The sequence below is a fragment of the Schistocerca gregaria genome, chromosome 4 (genome assembly GCF_023897955.1).
Source record: "Schistocerca gregaria isolate iqSchGreg1 chromosome 4, iqSchGreg1.2, whole genome shotgun sequence".
Taxonomy (NCBI): Eukaryota; Metazoa; Arthropoda; class Insecta; order Orthoptera; family Acrididae; genus Schistocerca; species Schistocerca gregaria.
The window spans coordinates 659,998,147-660,019,936 of NC_064923.1; the positions used below are offsets into that span (position 1 = coordinate 659,998,147).

At 42.0% G+C, this 21,790-nt stretch overlaps 1 protein-coding gene across 1 annotated transcript in view; it reads left to right on the forward strand.

The window, feature by feature from the left end:
• The window catches only part of LOC126266810 (nucleoporin Nup43), a 210,842-nt gene that overhangs the window by 7,763 nt on the left and 181,289 nt on the right, over nt 1-21,790 (forward strand). The window lies entirely within an intron of this gene.

The window sequence follows — 21,790 nt, forward strand, 5'->3', positions numbered from 1 at the left end:
ATCAAGACTCAGACGGCAACCCAGTTCTAGGCAAAGAAGGGAAGGCAGAAAGGTGGAAGGAGTATATAGAAGGTTTATACAAGGGTGATGTACTTGAGGACAATATTATGGAAATGGAAGAGGATGTAGATGAAGATGAAATGGGAGATACGATACTGCGTGAAGAGTATGACAGAGCACTGAAAGACCTGAGTCGAAACAAGGCCCCCGGAGTAGACAACATTCCATTAGAACTACTGACGGCCTTGGGAGAGCCAGTCATGACAAAACTCTACCAGCTGGTGAGCAAGATGTATGAGACAGGCGAAATACCCTCAGACTTCAAGAAGAATATAATAATTCCAATCCCAAAGAAAGCAGGTGTTGACAGATGTGAAAATTACCGAACTATCAGTTTAATAAGTCACAGCTGCAAAATACTAACGCGAATTCTTTACAGACGAATGGAAAAACTAGTAGAAGCCGACCTCGGGGAAGATCAGTTTGGATTTCGTAGAAATGGTGGAACACGTGAGGCAATACTGACCTTACGACTTATCTTAGAAGAAAGATTAAGAAAAGGCAAACCTACGTTTCTAGCATTTGTAGACTTAGAGAAAGCTTTTGACAATGTTGACTGGAATACTCTTTTTCAAATTCTAAAGGTGGCAGGGGTAAAATACAGGGAGTGAAAGGCTATTTATAATTTGTACAGAAACCCGATGGCAGTAATAAGAGTCGAGGGGCATGAAAGGGAAGCAGTGGTTGGGAAAGGAGTGAGACAGGGTTGTAGCCTCTCCCCGATGTTATTCAATCTGTATATTGAGCAAGCAGTAAAGGAAACAAAAGAAAAATTTGGAGTAGGTATTAAAAATCATGGAGACGAAGTAAAAACTTTGAGGTTCGCCGATGACATTGTAATTTTGTGTGAGACGGCAAAGGACTTGGAAGAGCAGTTGAACGGAATGGACAGTGTCTTGAAAGGAGGATATAAGATGAACATTAACAAAAGCAAAACGAGGGTAATGGAATGTAGTCATATTAAATCGGGTGATGCTGAGGGAATTAGATTAGGAAGTGAGACACTTAAAGTAGTAAAGGAGTTTTGCTATTTAGAAAGTAAAATAACTGATGATGGTCGAAGTAGAGAGGATATAAAATGGATATAAAATGTAGACTGGCAATGGCAAGGAAAGCGTTTCTGAAGAAGAGAAATTTGTTAACATCGAATATAGATTTATGTATCAGGAAGTCGTTTCTGAAAGTATTTGTTTGGAGTGTAGCCATGTATGGAAGTGAAACATGGACGATAACTAGTTTGGACAAGAAGAGAATAGAAGCTTTCGAAATGTGGTGCTACAGAAGAATACTGAAGATAAGGTGGATAGATCACGTAACTAATGAGGAGGTATTGAATAGGATTGGGGAGAAGAGGAGTTTGTGGCACAACTTGACTAGAAGAAGTGATCGGTTGGTAGGACATGTTTTGAGGCATCAAGGGATCACAAATTTAGCATTGGAGGGCAGTGTGGAGGGTAAAAATTGTAGAGGGAGACCGAGAGATGAGTACACTAAGCAGATTCAGAAGGATGTAGGTTGCAGTAGGTACTGGGAGATGAAGCAGCTTGCACAGGATAGAGTAGCATGGAGAGCGGCATCAAGCCAGTCTCAGGACTGAAGACAACAACAACAACAATGTTTGCTTGGGACTTTTCTGCTGGACAAGAGATTCATGATAAATGCAAGCAAAGTAACATACCAATGCCGAAGAGTAAGATTGCTATGGAAATTATTTGGAGGTTGGAATTCGATTACTTGATAAATAGTACAATTCTCAAGGCTGTCAATTCAACTAAGTACCTGGGTGTTAAAATTACGAACAACTTCAGTTGGAAGGACCACATAGATAATATAGTCGGGAAGGCGAGCCAGAGGTTGCGTTTCATTGGCAGGACACTTAGAAGATGCAACAAGTCCACTAAAGAGACAGCTTACACTACACTCGTTCGTCCTCTGTTAGAATATTGCTGCACGGTGTGGGATCCTTACCAGGTGGGATTGACGGAGGACATCAAAAGGGTGCAAAAAAGGGCAGCTTGTTTTGTATTATCACGTTATAAGGGAGAGAGTGTGGCAGGTATGATACATGAGTTGGGATGGAAGTCATTACAGCATAGACGTTTTTCGTCGCGGCGAGACCTTTTTACGAAATTTCAGTCACCAACTTTCTCTTCTGAATGCGAAAATATTTTGTTGAGTCCAACCTACATAGGTAGGAATGATCATCAAAATAAAATAAGAGAAATCAGAGCTCGAACAGAAAGGTTTAGGTGTTCGTTTTTCCCGCTCGCTGTTCGGGAGTGGAATAGTAGAGAGATAGTATGATTGTGGTTCGATGAACCCTCTGCCAAGCACTTAAATGTGAATTGCAGAGTAGTCATGTAGATGTAGATGGTGGGACAAGTGGCAAGAGGAATGAAACACTGATATTTTTTATTTATTTTTTTATTTGTTTTTTCCGCCACTGGAATCTGAAACAAGAAAAGACCAGGTTCGCAACTTAAAGGAAGGCAGATAAGAAAATATGTAGAAGCAGCATGAGTGGGTATTAGTGAAGACATGACTGCATAAAAAAATTGTAATGAGTCTTTACCTAACAATGGATGTCAAATTAGTAACCATGATTGATGACGTGGACAATGGCGATCTAATAAATACTATACACTAATGAAATAGTGGTACAAAGAGAATTTTTGAAAAGAATGGTGCAATTACATTGTAATAAACACTCTTAATTTTCCAGAATGAGAGACGAGGTACTGGCAGAATTAAAGCTGTGAGGACGGGTTGTGAGTCGTGCTTGGGTAGCTCATTTGGTAGAACACTTGCCGCGAAAAGCAAAGGTCCCGAGTTCGAGTCTTGATCCGCCACATAGTTTTAATCTGCCAGGAAGTTTCACTCTTAATTTTAACCCCTCAGATAATTTCATTGTACTCTTCAGGGCTTATTGTCCTGAACTTGGGAACCATTGCCATACACAGACAAAAGTGAAATTTTGGGTTGAGCCCACGATCGTTGTTCTGTACATTGGGCCATACAAAGTTCAGCATCACCAATCCATTGGCAGCAAAGATAGCTAAATGACTTGTTTTGTGTAAGTACTGAAATACAACACTGCATAAAGAAACATAAACATATGGCTGAGGCCAAACTGTGGTTTTTGTCTCACTGTACTGTTCTGTTGATGCCCAATAGTTGTCTGCCCCGCAAACAAAGAATTTTGTTGGGAGGTGATTCATACTGTAGACAGACCTTCAGCAACAACATTCTCATCAACATTTGCAGATGGTGAAAAGAGGAGGAAATTGTTGTCTTTGTCAAGTTTGTAACCGGAATGCACACACAGTGCCAACTCCAGCTACCTCTTAGTAACTCTCAGGAAGTATAGTCAGCAGTGGAAGAGTTCCTTTATGCAAATCCTGATTCCCCTATGTATTAGGAAATGGTCAGCAGCAAGAAACTTTCGTTACCACGAGCTTTATTATGTGTTACGGTGAAACATTGTGCTACAGAGTAGTTGTTCCTGGTTAAGTTCTACAACACTTCCTGTACACCATTGATATTAAGTATACCTAAATTAGTACACTATGTCTTGCTGAATGGTTTAGTTCTCTGTTTATTGTAGCATTTCAAATAGCTCGTAACTACCAAAGTTGACAAACTCCCAGTGTAAGGGCTGAAGTAATATGTAATATTTCCTGGCTGCAGCCTAAATTAATAATTTGCTTGCAATTCACTGTACCACTTGTGTTTTTGCTTTTGTATGCTTTGTGAGTGTTGTCCATACCTAGGGCAAGGCAGACAATATTGTCACCTCTCAGAATAAATTGTGCATGTTATGTAAGGCACTGCGGGTACAAATTTATAAAAGTGAAGTAAATGAAGTCATTGATTACAATGTTGTGCATAAAATTTAACCTGCCCACAAGTTTGAAAAAGATTCATATATATGTGAATCAACACCTGTTTTATTCTGTATAGAGAGGATATAAAATGTAGACTGGCAATGGCAAGGAAAATGTTTCTGAAGAAGAGAAATTTGTTAACATCGAGTATAGATTTAAGTGTCAGGAAATCATTTCTGAAAGTATTTGTATGGAGTGTAGCCATGTATGGTAGTGAAACATGGACGATAAATAGTTTGGGCAAGAAGAGAATAGAAGCTTTCTAAGTGTGATGCTACAGAAGAATGCTGAAGATTAGATGGGTAGATCACATAACTAATGAGGAGGTATTGAATAGAATTGGGGAGAAGAGGAGTTTGTGGCACAACTTGACAAGAACAAGGGACCAGTTGGTAGAACATCTTCTGAGGCATCATGGGATCACAAATTTAGCATTGGAGGGCAGCGTGGAGGGTAAAAATCGTAGAGGGAGACCAAGAGATGAATACACTAAGCAGACTCGGAAGGATGTAGGTTGCAGTACGTACTGGGAGATGAAGAAGCTTGCACAGGATAGAGTAGCATAGAGAGCTGCATCAAACCAGTCTCAGGACTGAAGACAACAACAACAACAACAACAACAACAACAACAACAACACTCACTCTCATGTAGTGAGATTAATGTATATAAACTGAAAGGCGAAGGAAATGTGGAGAGAGGAGACAGCCTAAATTATAGAGAAAGTACAACAATTTGGCAAATGTGACAGTACTTTTGTTCCCACAGTTTGCCAGGCAGCTGAAGTGAGATACTTATGAATAACAAAACTACAAAGGCCAGAACAAAAATGCTACAGTGAATCACAAATAAGACAAATGCTGGAAGTCCCTAACATTCATTCCACTGAAAGACTTAGAAAGGCTTGATCTTCGGAAGCAAAGATGTTTGACATTGTTGGCAGTACCATCTTGCAGTATGCTAATGCATTCATTCTCTTAAAGAAAGCACAAGTACAATTGAAAAATTATGATCCTTCAAACGCTCTCAGTAAAATTGATGGTTTACACCTGTTTGGGTTTGAGTTGCGATGTCATTTTTTCTTTGGTTTTCGACAATGTCCCTGGTTATTTTCTTCAGTTGTGAAGTAGATGTTTTGTTGCTTCAAACTTGTCAAACCAGTAAGGAAGTTGTTGAATTATTGTTAAAGATAAAATTACAGCTCGACTGCAAAACCAAGAACTTGTAAACAAATTGAGACATCCTTTTTTCACACAAAAAAGGATAGGTAGAAATGTAAGGCATCTTAGATTTATTAGGAACTTACGTAATAACAAACAACTAAAGTGGAACAGATACCATTATCTTATGCCAGGAAGGCAGTTACTGCAGGCTAGATAGCTTTGGAATTACACCATTGCTATAGAAATTCATAGCAACTTAACCACAGATATGGACCAACAACATACCATTACCTGGGATTAAACCCATCATCTCTGTCAGAGGCCTTGCAGAATGTTGTGGGTAACAGAAGTCAAGAATATTGAGAATACTAGCCTGATGTCTGTCATTCAATGCACAAGTACTGTCTTAAGTAAAAAGTAATATAGCTTCACCTGAAGGCTCTGATTGTGTTACTAACCACTGTGCTGTCTTTATTGCCATTAATTCAGGAAATATAAAAGTAATGTGGTATGTGAAATTTGTCGTTAAGAAGAAACTTAAGTGTGGGTCCCAGCTGATATAAAAAAACTGGTTTCCAAGTGAGTTGATGAAAAATGCAGGAGATTTGATGAATGTTGCTGCCATCATCTACTTCCCAAGATGATGTTTTGGAATGGCTTTCATTGTACTATCATGCACTTTTGTACTTTTGGAGTGGGAAATTGCCTATAAAAGGCAGAGGAATGATCAACAGCATAAAGATGCAAAAGGAAAAGGAAACCACTGCAATTGCAGACCAATCCCCCATTCAGATCTACTGCAGGAGGGGGTTGCCAAGGGGGAGGTGGGACCACTAGAAAACGATCAAATAACCAATGAGATAGTAACATTCTATGAGTTTGGGTGTGGAATGTCAGAAGTTTGAATATGGTAGGAAAGCTGTAAAATCTGAAAAGAGACATGCAGAGGCTCAGTCTAGATATAGTTGGGGTCAGTGAAATGAAGTAGAAAGAAGACAATGTTTTCTGGTCAGACGAGTATAGGATAATATTAATAGCAGCAGAAAATGGTATAACAGGAGTAGGATTCGTTACGAATAGGAAGATAGGGCAGAGTGTGAGTTAAAGTGAACAATTCAGTGATATGGTTATTCTCACCAGAATTGAAGGGTCCTCCCCCCTCCCCCTGGAATCGCACCATTCTTTGGCGGTGGTGGTGGTTAGTGTTTAACGTCCCGTCGACAACGAGGTCATTAGAGATGGAGCACAAGCTCAGGTTAGGGAAGGATTGGGAAGGAAATCGGCCGTGTCCTGTCAAAGGAACCATCCCGGCATTTGCCTGGAGTGATTTAGGGAAATCACGGAAAACCTAAATCAGAATGGCCGGAGGCGGGATTGAACAGTCGTCCTCCCGAATGCGAGTCCAGTGTGCTAACCACTGCGCCACCTCGCTCGGTTTGTGCTTGTGTACCATGACGCCCCAGCTTTTGCAGCATCTTTTCCCGTCTGTGTTGCATGTCTATCCTCTTGCTGTTCTTTTCCTCTCCCTTGGGGAACATGTCTGGTTTGTTTATAGGAATCTACATTGATACTCCGCAAGCCATCCAACGGTGTGTGGCGGAGGGCACTTTACGTGCCACTGTCATTACCTCCCTTTTCTGTTCCAGTCGTTCATGGTTCGGGGGAAGAATGACTGTCTGAAAGCCTCCGTGCACGCTCGAATCTCTCTTATTTTACGTTCGTGATCTCCTCGGGAGGTATAAGTAGGGGGAAGCAATATATTCAATACCTCATCCAGAAACACACCCTCTCGAAACCTAGCGAGCAAGCTACACTGCGATGCAGAGCACCTCTCTTGCAGAGTCTGCCACTTGAGTTTGCTAAAAATCGCCGTAACGCTATCACTGTTACCAAATAACAACCCTGTGACGAAACGCGCTGCTCTTCTTTGGGTCTTCTCTATCTCATCCGTCAACCAGATCTGGTACGGATCCCACACTGATGAGCAATACTCAAGTATAGGTTGAACAGGTGTTTTGTAAGCCACCTCCTTTGTTGATGGACTACATTTTCTATGGACTCCCCAATGAATCTAAACCTGGTACCCGCTTTACCAACAATTAATTTTAAATGATCATTCCATTTCAAATCATTCCGCACGCATACTCCCAGATATTTTGCAGAAGTAACTGCTACTAGTGTTTGTTCCGCTGTCATATAATCATACAATAAAGGATCCTTCTTTCTATGTATTCACAATAACACTACATTTGTCTATGTTAACGGTCAGTTGCCACTCCCTGCACCAAGTGCCTATCCACTGCAGATCTTCCTGCATTTCGCTGCAATTTTCTAATGCTGCAACTTCTCTGTATACCACAGCATGATCCATGAAAAGCCGCATGGAACTTCCGACACAATATACTAGGTCATTTAGATATATTGTGAAAAGCAATGGTCCCATAATACTCCACTGTGGCACGCCAGAGGTTACCTTAATGTCTGTAGACGTCTCCATTGAGAACAACATGCTGTGTTCTGTTTGCTAAAATCTCTTCAAACCATCCACACAGCTGGTCTGACATTCTGTAGGCTCTTACTTTGTTTATCAGGCGACAGTGCGGAACTGTATGGATTGCCTTCCGGAAGTCAAGGAAAATAGCATCTATCTGGGAGCCTGTATCTAATATTTTCTGGGTCTCATGAACAAATAACGTGAGTTGGGTCTCACACGATCGCTGTTTCCGGAATCCATGTTGATTCCTACGGAGTAGATTCTGGGTTTCCAGAAACAACATGATACTCGAGCAAATAACATGTTCTAAAATTCTACAACAGATCGAAGTCAGAGATACAGGTCTATAGTTTTGCGCATCTGCTCGACGACCCTTCTTGAAGACTGGGACTAACTGTGCTCTTTTCCAATCATTTCGAACCTTCCATTCTTATAAAGACTTGCGGTACACGGCTGTTAGAAGGGGGCTAGTTCTTTCCTGTACTCTGTGTAGAATCGAATGGGTATCCCGTCAGGTCCAGTGGACTTTCCTCTGTTGAGTGATTCCAGTTGCTTTTCTATTCCTTGGACACTTATTTCGATGTCAGCCATTTTTTCGTTTGTGCGAGTGCAGTGCGGTCTTCCTCTGTGAAACAGCTTTGGAAAAAGTGTGTATTCACTAGCCTGACATCAGAACCCCCCCCCCCCCCCCTCCCCCATGAACCATGGACCTTGTCATTGGTGGGTAGGCTTGCGTGCATCAGCGATCCAGATGGCCATACCGTAGGTGCAATCGCAACGGAGGGGTATCTGTTGAGAGGCCAGACGATCATGTGGTTCCTGAAGAGGGGCAGAAGCCTTTTCAGTAGTTGCAGGGGCAACAGTCTGGATGATTGACTGATCTGGCCTAGTAACACTAACCAAAACAGCCTTGCTGTGCTGGTACTGCGAACGGCTGAAAGCAAGGGGAAACTACAGCCGTAATTTTTCCCGAGGGCATGCAGCTTTACTGTATGGTTAAATGATGATGGCGTCCTCTTGGGTAAAATATTCTGGAAGTAAAATAGTACCCCATTCGGATCTCTGGGCGGGGACTACTCAAGAGGACGTCGTTGTCAGGAGAAAGAAAACTGGCGTTCTATGGATCAGAGTGTGGAATGTCAGATCCCTTAATCGGGCAGGTAGGTTAGAAAATTTAAAAAGGGGAATGGATAGGTTAAAGTTAGATATAGTAGGAATTAGTGAAGTTTGGTGGCAGGAGGAACAAGACTTTTGGTCAGGTGAATACAGGGGTATAAATAAAAAATCAAACAGGGGTAACGCAGGAGTAGTTTTAATAATGAATAGAAAAATGGGAGTGCGGGTAAACTACTACAAACAGCATAGAGAACACATTATTGTGGCCAAGATAGGCACGAAGCCCACACCTACTACAGTAGTACAAGTTTATATGCCAACTAACTCTGCAGATGATGAAGAAATTGATGAAATGTACGATGAAATAAAAGAAATTATTCAGATAGTGAAGGGAGGTGAAAATTTAATAGTCATGGGTGACTGGAATTAGAGTCCAGGAGAAGGGGGAGAAGGAAACGTAGTAGGTGAATATGGATTGGGGGTAAGAAATGTAAGAGGAAGCCGTGTGGTAGAGTTTTGCACAGAGAATAACTTGATCATAGCTAACACTTGGTTCAGAAATCATAAAAGGAGGTTGTATACATGGAAGAATTCTGGAGATACTAGAAGGTATCAGAGAGATTATATAATGGGAAGACAGAGATTTAGGAACCAGGTATAAATTGTAAGACATTTCAAGGGGCAGGTGTGGACTCTGACCACGATCTATTGGTTACGAACTATAGATTAAAACTGAAGAAACTGCAAAAAGGTGTGAATTTAAGGAGATGGGACCTGGATAAACTGACTAAATCAGAGGTGGTACAGAGTTTCAAGGAGAACATAAGGCAACAATGAACAGGAATGGGGGAAAGAAATACAGTATAAGAAGAATGGGTAGCTTTGAGGGATGAAGTAGTGAAGGCAGCAGAGGATCAAGTAGGTAAAAAGATGAGGGCTAGTAGAAATCCTTGGGTGACAGAAGAAATATTGAATTTAATTGATGAAAGGAGAAAATATAAATATGCAGTAAATGAAGCAGGCAAAAAGGAATACAAACGTCTCAAAAATGAGATCGACAGGCAGTGCAAAATGTCTAAGCAGCGATGGCTAGAGGACAATTGTAAGGATGTAGAGGCTTATCTCACTAGGGGTAAGGTAGATACTGCCTACGGGAAAATTAGAGAGACCTTTTGGAGAAAAGAGAACCATGTGTATGAATATAAAGAGCTCAGATGGAAACCCAGTACTAAGCAAAGAAGGGAAAGCAGGAAGGTGGAAGGAGCATATAGAGGTTCTATACAAGGGCGATGATCTTGAGGACAATATTATAGAAATGGAAGAGAATGTAGATGAAGATGAAATAGGAGGTATGATACTGCGTGAAGAGTTTGACAGAGCGCTGAAATACCTGAGTCGAAACAAGGCTCCCAGAGTAGACAACATTCTATTGGAACTACTGACGGCCTTGGGAGATCCAGTCCTGACAAAACTCTGCCATCTGGTGAGCAAGTTGTATGAGACAGGAGAAATACCCTCAGACTTCAAGAAGAATATAATAATTCCAATCCCAAAGAAAGCAGGTGTTGACAGATGTGAAAATTACCGAACTATCAGTTTAATAAGTCACAGCTGCAAAATACTAACGCGAATTCTTTACAGACAAATGGAAATACTGGTAGAAGCTGACCTAGGGGAAGATCAGTTTGGATTCCATAGAAATATTGGAACACGTGTGGCAATACTGACCTTACGACTTATCTTAGAAGAAAGATTAAGGAAAGGCAAACCTATGTTTCTAGCATTTGTAGACTTAGAGAAAGCTTTTGACAGTGTTGACTGGAATACTCTCTTTCAAATTCTGAAGGTGGCAGGGGTAAAATACAGGGAGCGAAAGGCTATTTGCAATTTGTACAGAAAGCAGATGGCAGTTATGAGTCGAGGGACATGAAAGGGAAGCAGTGGTTGGGAAGGGATTGAGACAGGGTTGATGTATCTTCCTGATGTCATTCAATTTGTATATTGAGCAAGCAGTAATGGAAACAAAAGAAAAATTCGGAGTAGAAATTAAAATCCGTGGAGAAGAAATAAAACTTGGAGGTTTGCCAGTGACATTGTACTTCGGTCAAAGATGGCAAAGGACCTGGAAGAGCAGTTGAACGGAATGGATAGTGTCTTGAAAGGAGGATATAAGATTAACATCAACAAAAGGAAAACGAGGATAATGGAATGTAGTCGAATTAAATTGGGTGATGCTGAGGGAATTAGATTAGGAAATGAGACACTTAAAGTAGTAAAGGAGTTTTGCTATTTGGGAAGCAAAATAACTGATGATGGTCGAAGTAGAGAAGATATAAAATGTAGACTGGCAATGGCAAGGAAATTATTTCTGAAGAAGAGAAATTTGTTTACATCGAGTATTGATTTAAGTGTCAGGAAGTAGTTTCTAAAAGTATTTGTATGGAGTGTAGCCATGTATGGAAGTGAAAAATGGACGATCAATAGTTTGGGCAAGAAGAGAATAGAAGCTTTTGTAATGTGGTGCTACAGAAGAATGCTGAAGATTAGGTGGGTAGATCACGTAACTAATGAGGAGGTATTGAATAGAATTGGGGAGACGAGGAGTTTGTGGCACAACTTGACAAGAACAAGGGACTGGTTGGTAGGACATGTTCTGAGGCATCAAGGGATCACCAGTTTAGTATTGGAGGGCAGCGTGGAGGGTAAAAATCGTAGAGCGAGATCAAGAGATGAATATACTAAGCAGATTCAGAAGGATGTAGGTTGTAGTAGGTACTGGGAGATGAAGGAGCTTGCACAGGATAGAGTAGCGTGGAGAGCTGCATCAAACCAATCTCAGAACTGAAGACCACAACAACAACAGACATCAGAACAATCCCTTTATCTTTCTTGATTCCCCTTCTCCTATCCTTTGTCCACTTCGGTATTTGAGGTTCCTCTTTCACTTAGTCATCCCTGTATTCTCCTGAACGCCAGCCCACGCATCTAATGCGTAATAGGTAACTGTCTAACACTTCATTCACAGCCCCACTGTGACATTTGCCTGCTTTATTTCTTCGTTGTTAGTCATTGGTGCCGATGTACAATTATAAGGCCAGTTCATTACTAGTAAATGTTGATAAGCCTCATCAATATGTTGCAGTCAACAACAGCATACTACTACAATAGTTTGCTGTTGGATATCTATGATTAGTAAAAATCGAATCACACAGTTTACAGTTCTTGCTGAGTAGTATGCTATGTGTGACACTATTTTTCAAGTAAATTAAACACACATTGTCATTAATTGTTGTAACACACGGCCCCTCTGCGGGCCCGGGGGTTAGAATAGGCCCGAGGTAATTTTGCCTGTCGTATGAGGCGACTAAAAGGAGTCTCACACCTTTTGGCCTTTATGTGATGGTCCCCTGTGGGGTTTGATTTTCATTTATCAAAATTTTCCTGAAGACTGAGCCAATTGGGGAAGGGTGCTTTACATGGTACGTAGTGTCCATCGTGCATTGAGATCTGTAGCTCACTTTCTCATCTTGGCATTGCAGTTCCAGTCATCCTTCATCTCTTCAGCACCTTCCTGGGTGCACTATTCTCCACCCACTATGCAGTGTCATTTTCTGCACTGACAAGGACCATGGAATTCTTTGCACCTCTTATCCAACATGGTAGCCAGTCTGTTGTGGTGGGCCTGTCGTGTACCCTGTTGGTAGTAGCCCACGTACTACACAGGGATCGTTCTGCTGATGCCTGTGCGTTAACTCCCCACATATGCCCATGGGTAAGTTCCTGTCACTCTGGGGCATCGAGACTCTTGGCAGTGACCATCCTGCCAAGGGGCCTTTGCTGCGGCTGGGTGGCGCCTGTGGGGAGGGCTGCTGGTCGAAGTGGGTGGCATCAGGATGGATGATGCACGTTGAAGTTTACCACATCATCACTTATTGGTGATCAGACGCCAACAGTCTCTGGGCGTTCCAAGTCTCAGTTCAATGCAAGGAAGTATAATCCTAAATCATTCCCCTCTCTGGCCACACCATGGGAGAAATGTCAGGCTAAGGATGGCAGTGAACCTTATTCACCCCGGTACCTCGTATTTACAAATGCCTATGTGGACTCCTTTGTCTCAATGAAGTCCGTTTTTTGTAGAGCATTTAGAGGACAAGTTTGGGGAGGTGGAGGGATTGTCCAAAATGTGGTCAGGGTGAGTCGTGATGAAAATGGTATCATCTGCCCAGTCACAGGCATTACTCGCTTGTGACAAGCTGGGAGGTGTTTTCACTACCATCATGCCTCATAACAGCTTAATTATGGTCCAGGGTATTATATTCCACAGGGACCTTCTTTTGCAGTCTGACAACGAGCTGCACATCAACTTAGAGCGACAAGGAGTTCATTTCGTCCAGATGTCTATCAGGGTCCGAGAAATAATCAGGTTGCCATCACGGTGCCTTAATCTTGTCCTTCAAGGGTGACACATTACCCGAGAAGGTCAAGGTAATGGTCTATCACTGTGATGTCAAGCCATATATCCCTCCCCCAGAGCGATGCATCACATGTCAAGATTGTGGACGTCCATCCCATCCCAAAATTGCCATTCCTCCCATCTGTGTCAATTGCAGAGAGTATCATTCCCCTTGCTCACCAGACTACAGGATTTTACAGTGAGAAAGGAAAAATCATGAGACTCTAGACCCTGGACCAACTGACCTACACTGAGGTCAAGAGGAAATTTGAGCTCCTACATCGTGTGGCTATGGTCTCCTCTTATGCTGCCGCCATGAGAACTGTTGTAGCCCCATCAGTTCCGCGAGTTCCAGTTGGCCCTCAGAGCCGGAAGACTACATCTGCCCCCTTGATGGTGGGGGGCACTTCCCCCCCTGTTGCTCCCACACCACCTACCTCGAGAGCACTGTCCACGTAACCATTTGGGACACCAGTCCCTACTTCTCAACTGGATTCTTCTTCAGCTCCTCTCGTGAGGAAGGGGTCCCTTGGGTCACTCCCTTCCCAGGTTTCTGCTAGTGGGAAATGTGACACCCGCCAGTGACTGAAGTGCCCAAAAGCAGCTGGTCATAGGACTTCACGATCATCTTCAGTCCCAGAGACTGAATCAGTGAAGCCCTCTCACCCAGAGGAACCCACACATCAGCAACAGAAATCCAGAAAGATGACCCCCTCAAGACCAAGGGAATCGCAGTGGCACCCACACTGCTACCTACAAGCTCTGCGTCTGAGGATGAGGTGAAGATTCTGGTGTCTGCTGAGGACGTAGATCTCGCCAGACACTCGGACACAATGGATATAGTCTGTTCAGGAAATAAGTTGGTAGCAGCAGGTGACCCTGAGGTGTAGACTACCTTATTGAGTGTTTCATGCCTTGCCTTCCCAGTGTCATGATCACGTCATCCTTCAGTGGAATTGTGATGGTTTTTTCCACCATCTGGATGAGCTGTGGCAACTGTTAAGCTTTACAACTGCTTTCTACATGGTCCTCCAGGAAACCTGGTTCCCGGCAATGCGGAGCCCTGCCTTCGTGGCTTCAGGGGATATTACAAGAACCGTAGCGACTATAATAGAGTGTCAGATGGAGTTTGTGTCTATGTCCTGAACTCAGTATGCAGTGAACCAGTGCCTCTTCAAACTCCTCTTGAAGCTGTGGCTGTCAGGATATGGAAGACACAGGACATAATTGTCTGCAATGTATATCTCCCTCCAGATGGTGCAGTATCCCTGAACGTATTGGCTGCACTGATTGATCAACTCCCTAAATGTTTACTTTCTTGTGCGAGATTTTAATGCCATAACCCTTTGTAGGTTAGCACAATGCTTACTGGCTGTGGCAGAGATGTTGAAAATTTACTGTCCCAACTCGACCTGTGCCTCTTTAATATTGGGGCCACCACACATTTCAGTGTGGCTCATGGTAGTTACTCGGCCATTGACTTACAAATTTGCAGCCGAGGTCTCCTCCCATCTATCTACTGGACAGCACATGACGACCTGTGGGTCATTCCATCTCAAATCAACTAACAGTCTGAACCTTGATATCTCAGAGTTGGATGATTCTTTTTTTTTTTTTTTTTTTTTTTTTTTTTTTTTCAGGAAATGTACCCACTAACACTAGTTTAAATTTGAAATTTCTGATTTTTCTGACCTTTGGTTTTGGAGTTTCAAGGGTTTAAAAGGCAAAAAAACCTCCTTTTTTTGATCTATCGATGATTGTTTTAAAATGCTGCAGCTCAAAAACTATACAACATAGAGAGCTCAAACTTGCACCATTCTTTTCCTCTATAAATTCTCTTCAATTTGATATGTAACATGACTATGCTACCTAAATCTAAAAATTTTATAATATTCCAAAAAAACATTTTTTGAAATTTCCAAAATACGTACCCTCGGATTTCTTTATAAAAATTGTATGTGTTGTCCAGTCTAACTGACTACATGCATGCAAAATTTCAAGATGGGATCTCAGTGGGTTCTTGTATAAAATAATATTTTACTGCCGCAATACACACTAGTGAGTTGAAAAGCAGACTATTTCTACACTATGAATACTAAGGTAGGCCTATGTAATTCTAACAAACTTAAATTATTCTATTAGTCTTTTTATACAACATTACCCTCTTGTTGTTGTGGTCTTCAGTCCCGAGACTGGTTTGATGCAGCTCTCCATGCTACTCTATGCTGTGCAAGCTTCTTCATTTCCCAGTACCTACTGCATCCTACATCCTTCTGAATATGCTTAGTGTATTCATATCTTGGTCTCCCTCTACGGTTTTTACCCTCCACACTGCCCTCCAATACTAAATTGGTGATCCCTTGATGCCTCAGAACATGTCCTACCAACCGATCCCTTCTTCTAGTCAGGTTGTGCCACAAGCTCCTCTTCTCCCCAATTCTATTCAATACCTCCTCATTAGTTATGTGATCTACCCATCTAATCTCCAGCATTCTTCTGTAGCACCACATTTCAAAAGCTTCTATTCTCTTCTTGTCCAAACTATTTATCGTCCATGTTTCACTTCCATACATGGCTACACTCCATACAAATACTTTCAGAAATGACTTCCTGACACTTAAATCTATACTTGATGTTAACAAATTTCTCTTCTTCAGAAACGCTTTCCTTGCCATTGCCAGTCTAAATTTTATATTTTCTTTACTTTGACCATCATCAGTTATTTTGCTCCCCAAATAGCAAAACTCCTTTACTACTTTAAGTGTCTAATTTCCTAATCTAATTCCCTCAGCATCACCCGACATAATTTGACTACATTCCATTATCCTCGTTTTGCTTGTTGTTTGTTAATACATTAAATGATATTTTAATGTGAGAATAAAATATATATAAAAAAATAATAACTTGAGAATCTTACGATTTTGTACGACATTCACTTTTTATTATAAAAACATGAGCTTTTCATATAGGGTCAAGGCTCTAGTTTTGGCCACTACCTCACTTACAGCCACCTTGATGTAATGGTGAAGCTACACTGCATCCTTTCATCATATATTATAAATGGGAGGGAAAACTAAAACATCTGCAGTGTTTCTTCATATCAGATTGCCTGAAACATAATGCAGTTGCTTTCTATGTATTCCAGAAAAAACTGCTAGAAACATAAGGCAAAACTTGCCTTTTGTACTTAAAAAGATTACTTACTTTTCTGATGAGAGCACTGCACAATATAAAAATAAGAAAAACTTCCCTAATTTTTGTTTGCATAAAACTGATTTTGAAGTTGAGGCAGAGTGGGAGTTCTTTACAACATCCCATGGCAAGAGCGCATGCGATGGCCTTGCTGCGTTAAGCGGCTAGCTGCTAAAGCCAGCTTACAAAGGCCATGTAACCAACAAATCTTAACACCCAAATCACTTTATGTATTTGCCATGGAAAACATAAAAAACATTGACTTTGAATATTGCACAACAGAGGACTATGAACTGACTGAAGGATACTTACTTCCTCGGTTTAGTGAGTCAAAAGCGACTGTGGGAACACAAAAGTTGCACTCATATAAACCCTGCACAGAGAGTCAAATTACTGTCAAGCCTTATCATTTTTGTCTGGATGAGTCTCTTGAATATGTGACAACAATGAACCAAATAACACCGTCACTTATGCGAAATATTACTGCTGGTTTTGTGACAGTAACATATGATGTCTTGGTCGCTAGGATGGATTGAAGAAAGATACAATGCCATGTACTGAATAAATTTTTTACACCCAAAGGGTCCAGCCCAGTCTTTTTACTATCCACAGCCAAGAGATACGTTAGATGTACCAGGAAATACTCTTTTACAAACAGCGAATCCAACAACAGCTACGGGAAGAACCCACACTTTAAGTGCTAAAGAAATGAAGTTGTATTCTCTTGCTTTGGAAAAATATCTTAAAAGATCATTAAAGAAGCACATTTAAATTATATTACCCTCACTAAACACTAAGTTGTATAAATACCATGTGTATTAACGTTTTAAATATCAATTGGTATTAGAAATACAGCTCTATCCATGCAGATATTAACAAGTTAATCTTTTTCCCAAGTGAAATTACTTATATGCCAATTTCTGATATAAGGAACTTGTTGTAAATGATTACAAATAACACTGAAAAACCAAGAAAAAGATAATCTCTGCCATTTACAACTAAGGATGAAGGTGAGTGGCTTTATTCAAAATTTTAACTTGTAGCATGTATATTACCAATTAAAATGTGTTCACTTGCTTATGATGCATAGTTAAAAGAATCATGAACATTAAATTAAAACAACCCTATATCATTTAATGAATTAACAAACAATAAGAGGGTAATGTTGCATAAAAAGACTAATATAATAATTTAAGTTTGTTAGAATTACATAGGCTTACCTTAGTATTCATAGTGTAGAAATAGTCTGCTTTTCAACTCACTAGTGTGTATTGCTGTAGTAAAATATTATTTTATACAAGAACCCACTGAGATCCCATCTTGAAATTTTGCATGCATGTAGTCAGTTAGACTGGACAACACATACAATTTTTATAAAGAAATCCGAGGGTACGTATTTTGGAAATTTCAAAAAATCTTTTTTTTTGGAATAGTTTAAAATTTTCAGATTTAAGTAGCACAGTCATCTTATGTATCAAATCGAAGGGAATTTTTAGAGGAAAATAATGGTGCAAGTTGGAGCTCTCTAGGTTGTATAGTTTTTGATCTACAGAAATTTAAAACAATCATCGATTGATCAAAAACAGTGTTTCTTTTAATTTTTATTTTTAAACCCTTGAAACTCAAAAAACAAAGATCAGAAAAAATTGAAATCTCAAATTTAAACTAGTGTTAGTGGGTACATTACCTTAAAAAAATCATCCAAATCTGAGAGGTCATGGTTCAAATCATGTAGTACAATTGATTGATTTGTCATGGAATGACTCCTGTGTGGTAGTGACGTCTTCCCCATATTCCTGTCACTCTCCCGGATGCCTACCCAGATGGGCTTTAAACAAGGGTAGCATTCTCCTCTGCTGTCACCATTGAATCTCCCGCCACATGGTACCATCGATGTTGTGAGCAGGTCACAACTACTACAATTTCTGTGGCGGAAAACATGATCCCTCATTCTCTATGGTGCCCCTGGCGAAAACCAGTCCCATTGTCGTTGCCAGAAGTCACTGAGGGAGTTAAGGAGTGTTGGTGAGCTCTACAGTGACATAGGTGGGGACCCTTCCCTAGAGCACATAATAGCCTTTAAGTGGCTCCGTGCCCTCGTTCATATGCTTATAAAACAATGGAAACAGGAGTGTTTGGAAAGGTGTGTGACGACCATTGGCTGCCATATGTCACTTTCCCAAGTCTGGAAGAAGATCAGACATCTTTTTGGGTACCAGACCCCAACAGGAGTCCCTGCGTTAATATCTATGGCGTGCTCTCTACCAACACAAATGCTGTTGCCGAGCACTTTGCTGAGCAGTTTGCTTGAGCCTCTGCATCAGAGAACTACCCCCCAGCCTTTTGCACCCTCAAACAGCGGATAGAAAGGAAAGTCCTCTCGTTCACTACACATCACAGTGAACCGTGTAATGCTCCATTTACAAAGTGGGAACTCCTCAGCGCCCGTGCACATAGCCTCAACACAGCTCCTGGGCCGGATCAGATCCTCAGTGAGAAGATTAAACATCTCTCATCTGACTACATGTGATATCTCCTCGTCATCTTCAACTGGATCTGGTGTGATGGCGTCTTTCCATCGCAATGACAGGAGAGCACCATCATTCTGGTGCTAAAACCTGGTAAAAATATTGATGTGGATAGCTATTGGCCCATCAGCCTCACCAACGTTCTTTGTAAGCTGCTGGAATGCATGGTGTGTCGGCGGTTGGGATGGGTCCTGAGTCACATGGCCTACTGGCTCCATGTCAGGGTGACTTCCACCTGGGTCTCTCTACAACTGATAATGTTGTGTCCATCAAGTCTGTCATCTGTTCAGCCTTTCCCAGATGCCAGTATCTGGTTGCAGTCTTTTTTGACTTAAATAAAGCCTACAACATGATCTGAAGACATCATATCCTTGCCAGATTGTACGAGTTGGGTCTCCGTGGCCCTTTCACAATTTTTATCTAAAACTTCCTGTCGCTCCATACTTTCTGTGTCCAAGTTAGTGCCTCCCATAGTTCCCCCCCTTATTCAGGAGAATGGCATTTCGCAGGGTTCCGTATTGAGTGTATTTCTACTTTTAGTGTCCATCAACGGCCTAGCAGCAGCTGTAGGGCCGTCGATCTCCCCTTCCCTATATGTGGATTACTTCCACATGTTGTATTGCTCCTACAGTACTGGTGTTGCTGAGGAGTGCCTAGAGGGAGCCATTGACAAGGCGCAGTCATGGGTTCTAGTCCATGCTTCCAGTTTTAAGCCACGAAGTCATGTGTCATGCACTTCTGTCAGTGTCGTACTTCTCATCCAGAACTTGAACTTTATCTTAATGACGATCCACTAACTGTAGTGGTGACATATCGATTCTTAGGACTGGTATCCCGATTTACTTGGCTATCTCACCTTCATCAGCTTAAGCGGGAGTGCTGGCAGCACCTCAATGCTCTCTGCTGCTTGAGCAACATAAAATGGGGTGCAGATCACTCTATGCTGCTGCAGCTCTACAGAGCCCTTGTTCAATCCTACTGTGACTGTGGGAGTGCGGTTTATGATTCGGCGGTGTCCTCAACGTTGCATTTCCTCGACCCAGTGCACCACTGTGGTGTTCGCCTAGCAACAGGTTTCTTTAGAATGAGTCTGGTGACCAGTGTCCTGATGGAGGCTGGAGGGCCTCCATTGCCGATCCAACATGCCCAACTGCTCGCCAGTTATGTTGCACACTTTTATAGTTCTCTTTGAGCATCTGAATTATCATCTCCTTTTCCCACCCACGGCATTTCATCCCCTGCATTGGCGGCCCAGGTCAGGGCTCACGATTGTGGTTTGCGTGTGATCCCTTTTCTCCAAACTGGCGTCCTTTCCTTTACCACCTCTACTTGAGGTCCATTCACATACATCTCCATGGTGATGCTTCATCTGGACCTTTTGCATGGCCCGAAGGACTCCATTAACCCCGCCGCTATATACTGTCACTTCCTCTTGATTCTTGACATGTTCAGGGGCTCTGAAGTTGTTTACACAGATGGCTGATGGTAATGTTTGCTTCACCTATGGCCACAGAGGCCATATTGAACAGCATTCCTTGCCCCCTGGCTGCAGTGTATTCACTGCAGAGCTTGTGGCCATATCTAGTGCACTTCAGTACATCTGTTCCTGTTCTGGTGAGTCATTTCTTCTGTGTTCTGACTCCCTGAGCAGCTTACAAGCTATCGACCAGTGCTACCCACATCATCCTTTGGTAGTGAACATGCAGGAGTCCATCTCTGCCCTGGACTGGTCTAGTCGTTCAGTGGTGTCTGTGTGGAACCCAGGACAGGTCGGAATCCCAGGCAACGAACTTGCTAACAGGCTGCCCAAACAAGTGACACGGAAACCGCTCCTAGAGATGGGCGTCTCTGAAACTGACCTGCGTTCAGTATTGTGCCGCAAAGTTTTGCGGCTTTGGGAGATGGAATGGCATAACCTCAGTACGCACAACAAGCTGTGTGCCATTAAGGTGTATATGAAGGTGTGGAAGACCTCTGTGTGTGCCTCTCCCAGGATCTCTGTGGTTCTCTGTCAGCTCTGCAGTGGCCATACGTGGGTGACACACAGTTACCTCCTCCGTCGCAAGGACCCATCTCATGAATGACGGTCGTCCATCTCTGGCTGGACTGCCCACTTTTAGCCCCTCTGTGGCGGACTTTTAAATTTCCCAGTACCCTACCTTTGGTCTTGGATGACAATGCTTCAACAGCAGCTTTAGTTTTACGTTTTATTCGTGTGGGTGGGTTTTATCATTTACTCTAAGTTTGAGCACATGTCCTTTGTCCCTGTGTGTCCTGCAGCCTAGTGCTTTCAGGATGGAGGTTTTAATGTTTTGCAGAGTGACTTTCTTTTCTTTTTTATCCTCGTGGTCAGCTAGCCATGGTAACCTGATTTCTTGTTTTAACCTCTTCTACTTGTTCCTTGTATCTTTGTGGTTTTCTTTCTCCTTTTGTCCGTTTAAAAGTTTGTTGCCCTTCAGTCCTTGTTGTGGTTTTTCCTTTCATTCTGTTTTGTGTTGTAGGTCTCATTGTCTTATTCTTACCCTTGTGTCATTGTTTCATTCGGAACAAGGGACTGATGATCCCGTAGTTTGGTCCCTTCCCCCCTCTCTTAAACCAACCAATCACACCCGTACCTAAGCCCGGTAAGGACAAACACCTTCCTTCTAACTACCATCCCATTTCTCTCACCAGCTGTGTTTGCAAGGTGAGAGTAATGTATGCCCCATGCCTGGTTGGTGTGGTGGCTCGAGCCTCACAATTTACCAACCACTGCACAATGTGGATTTCGAGCATGCCATTCTGCAGTTGACCTTCTCATTACTTTGTTAATCCACCCCGTGAATGGTTTTCTGATTTGGAGAAAGCCTAGACACCTTCTGGAGGACTTCTATCCTCTGTACTCTCTACATGTGGGGTTTAC